Genomic DNA, 4,139 nt, shown 5'->3' with positions numbered 1-4,139 from the left:
TCCGCCAGTCCACATCGACGCGCTAGGCCATCCGTCCGCGCGGCAGGGGGAAGGACACGACTGCGCATGCGGAACGTGCGAATGGGGCAGGAAGGCAACCTGCAAGGTCGAAGTGAGATGCTACGCACGCGAAGTGCCGTAGCAGACCCGGTTACAGTATGAAGCGGCACAGAACTACACACGACGAATGGTGCCGGTCACACAGCAAGCAATCCGTATACCGGATGAGCTTCAGCGCAGGCTCCCGTTCCGCAAGTTTGACGGGACTGAGCTGATCCGAGGTCTGGGCTTTAAGCTTCTGGACAGGGGTCGGGCATGCATGCGCTCAAATTCATTATGCGCAAGCATTGTGTGGCTTTGACTGGTCTGAAGACGTGAAGACTGACTTGCTCGGTCACTACTTGAGATGGACGGCCGAACGCTAGTATAACAAGCAGGTAGAATCTTGGTGGCGCCAGCTCTTGACGCTAGACTATGGTATGGAGCGACTTCAACAGACGTTTAAGACGACGATCGCTGCGTCCCGGTCAATGAGACTACTTACGGCAAAGAAAGACACCAAGAGGACCTGATTCAAACACTACCTGTACTTGGTGGTATTACGCGATGGGTGCGGAGGTGCTGACGCGCAAGTGCTCGACAACAGTGTCCACTATGCGTTAGCGAGCTGCGCACGGTACGACTTACTCGTTCAAGCTAAAGAGCTCGCGCATTTGGCGTAGTCTATCGAAATTGATACGAGAAGTCCTGTTTCGTTTGGGAACGAATTCGTTGCAAACATCATTGAGAGCAAACACGAGCGTGCTTTAAATGTGGCAAGGTCGGGCACATTTTGGTTGCTTGCCCCAGCGAGAAGAAGAAAAAAGCATGATGGTACTAAGGGTGGCTGGAGGAGAATCAACAAGAAGAAGGCAGTTGTAAACTCAATTTTGTGTGTGCAGGTTAGCAACATCCAAACAAGAACTGGAACTTGGTCTGCAAGTCGAGCTATACAACGCAGCACTATTAGCTGGTGGTCGCAAATGCGAGGACCAGTACTAAGTAGCTGATGACATAATGCTTCAGCTGACGCTCGTTGGTCGCGTACTAGTGCGGGTAATTGCACTCGGCAAGCCGAGTATCGTTCTCCCAGCGACGTCTAGTACACATCAATGCCAACTCGGAACATATTGTCGTACGGCAAGCTAGAACTCAAAGGGTACGGACTCGATTATATAAACGATCGGCGAGCAATCAGATCGCTCAGCACCGGTGACGTTGTCGTTGATTTGCGATGCGAAACAACCTGCGGTGCATGTTGTGTGTCACGTGCGCTCTGAGTGAGCAAACCAGACGCGCAGTAAAAAAAGACTCGGGCGCGCACTCCTCGATCGATTGCATCGGTGGTGTGGTTTGCTCGGACCTTAAGGGACTGATGACACCGAAGGTTCGACTTGGAAATCGGTACCTCGTTAAATTTGTCGATCATAAGGGCAATTACTGCCACGTATTTTTGGTGCGCACCAAGGACCACACGGCAAAAATTCTAACAGATTTTTGGTATTCTATGAGAAGCGTTTCGACTGTTGCGTTCATGTACTTCGCACAGATGGAGCGGTGAATGTCCGAACATCGATTTGTTCTGCAAGTCCGTAGGCGTGTCACCGCAGGTGAGCGAAGCAAGAAATTTAGCATCAAACGGCAAGGCAAAACGCATGCACTGAATGGTTCTAAACATGGAACGCTCTATGATTTTTGCTAGCAATCTCCCGCAAAACTTCTGAAGAGTTGCGGTGGAATACTTGGCCTACATAGTGAATCGCAGCCCCAAGTGCTCGAATGTCAACCAAGCATCACCAATCGAGGTGCTAACAAGCCAAGCACCCGACCTTCGTGACAAAGTTACTTTTGACTCAGTGTGCTCAGTATATCGTGACCCGGAAGAGAACTCTTTTGCACATAGGACGCATCGTGGGTTGCAGCGACGAGACCAATAGATATCGCGTGTTCATACGCAATAACAATGTCATGATCGTGACCCAACACGTCAAGAATATTAAGGCACCCTTCAAAGAGCAAAGTAAACAGTTACGCAATGACGCAGAAGTTGAGAAGGAGACACCGTCGGTTATCAAGGTCGTATCGATAGCAAAATGCAAGACTGATCGGGCGTCGTGGGTACGTGCGCCACATGGCACACGAGGGACTGCCAAGCTAGCGGCACAAGAAACAAAACAAGTGTTAAGTGACTGTTATGCAAGTTAACGAGGCTGGTTCATAGAGACACGCTGAGGCAATGTGCAGTTCGAAAGCTGAAAGCTAGATAAAGGCAATGCTCGAAGAGATCCTAGCTCCGGAGAACAACGACGTCTGGAAGTAGTCAAGAGACCGACCGGGGCCAATATGTTGCACAGTAAGTGGGAATTCAAGACCAAAACGGATGCGAATGGTGCGGTGGAGCGTCTGAAGAGACGTCTAGTTGCGTGCGGGGACGAGCAAGATTTCGGCATACATTATGCGCTCGCTTTCGCTGCCGTCACGGATATGTCGACAGTAAGGTTGATTCTAAAATTCAAGTGCTACACGCAAGACTATCAGATGCTGGGTTCAAGCAGTATATTAGTGCAATGTGTCTGTACTTCAAGCGCGACGAAAAAGACTTGACAGCGGTTGGCGTCTACGTCGACAATCTCCTTGTTACAGCAACAAAAGCCGCAGGGGTCGAGCATTTCTTCATTTCAATGGCTTCGCTTATAATCAAGAATCTCGGATCAGTGTCGAAGTTTCTCAGTATAAGAGTGACGACACGCGACGCACACGCATATGCTCTCGATTGGGAGGAGGCTATTGTCGAGGTATTGCGTGAGCACGATATGGCATCGACAAACCCTACGCGGATACCTATCGGTGACAACTGCTACGACGAAGCCACACCAGAGAGTTTACGACCACAGGAAATCGCCGGCTTCGGGTCGCCAAGTATTCGTTCGTTTCAGTCGTTGGTCGGTAGTCTGCGATGCACGCGGCCAGACATTGTGTTTGCGGGTCACAAAGTCGCGCGACAGACACATGCGCCGCGTGTACGAGACTGGGAATTGGCAAAGAGGATTACGTGCTACTTCAGTTGAAGCAAATTGATAGAGCTTGAAACTGCGACGGATCAGTGACGCTTGAGTTTTTACAGTGATGACAACTTTGCTGCCGCCAAGGGAAAATGAATGTTGCTCACTGGTGACATCGCTCTACTAAACGGGATGCCTGTGAGCTGGACAGCCAAGAAACAGGGTGGTGTCTCTGGCTCGACTACAGAAGCCGAATTTGTCGCAGCATCTGAGACGGTTCGCGACCTCCACGGTATTAACGAGATGCTGAAAGAGGTGAGACTCGCGCCGGCTCAGCCTATGCTAATGCCCGTGGATAACCAGGCTGCGATTCATCAGAACGAAGGTGCAGCGAGGCAGTCGTGGCTACTTCGCTTAGAGGAAGCTGAGCTAAGGTCACCGATCTTACGTTCTTTCCAAGAACCAATGCAAGTGTAGCGGATCGTGATCTGCTACTTTGAAGTACTAAAGCCTTACTTCTGTTCAAAATAGAAACTGTATCTAACTGTTTTAGTTGCGGCAGAGCCGCCAATATCTAAAATTTAAGTTTTTCTTAATTGATATAGTAATATCCAATTTATATTGCAAGACCTAATCAATATTATAACATGCATTACTACTCGTACATGGTGTTCTTGTTACGGTGTAGCCACACCACTGTGTGATTACACTAACTGTGTAATACACACCTATGTACGGACGCACAATTTACAAAGGTACGTGTAACCCCATTATAGAAGGAAAGATTTCTTCCATGAAATCTAAACACATCTCAAATTTGATGAAGATCTGGCTCGTCAAGGATGTGCTACGTCCGCTCGGAACTCATGCTCGCGGATATGATGACTAAGGCGTTAGATCAGCACAAGCTTGCTGAGCTGCGAGAGCTCGTGGGTTTCTGCTAGGTATGGCGGCGGGGACACGATCGCGAGGAGGAGTATCAGAAGTTCGCATCCAAGCATACGTTGCGCGATCGAATTCTCGGACCAGGGACAATATTGTATGATCACGCCCAATGACGTCAAGGAAAGGCTTAAGGGTAGCACAAAGTGGCGAACA

Source organism: Plasmopara halstedii, assembly GCF_900000015.1.
Source record: "Plasmopara halstedii genome assembly, contig: Scaffold_42, whole genome shotgun sequence".
NCBI lineage: Eukaryota > Oomycota > Peronosporomycetes > Peronosporales > Peronosporaceae > Plasmopara > Plasmopara halstedii.
Note: the sequence above shows the minus strand (reverse complement) of the source record.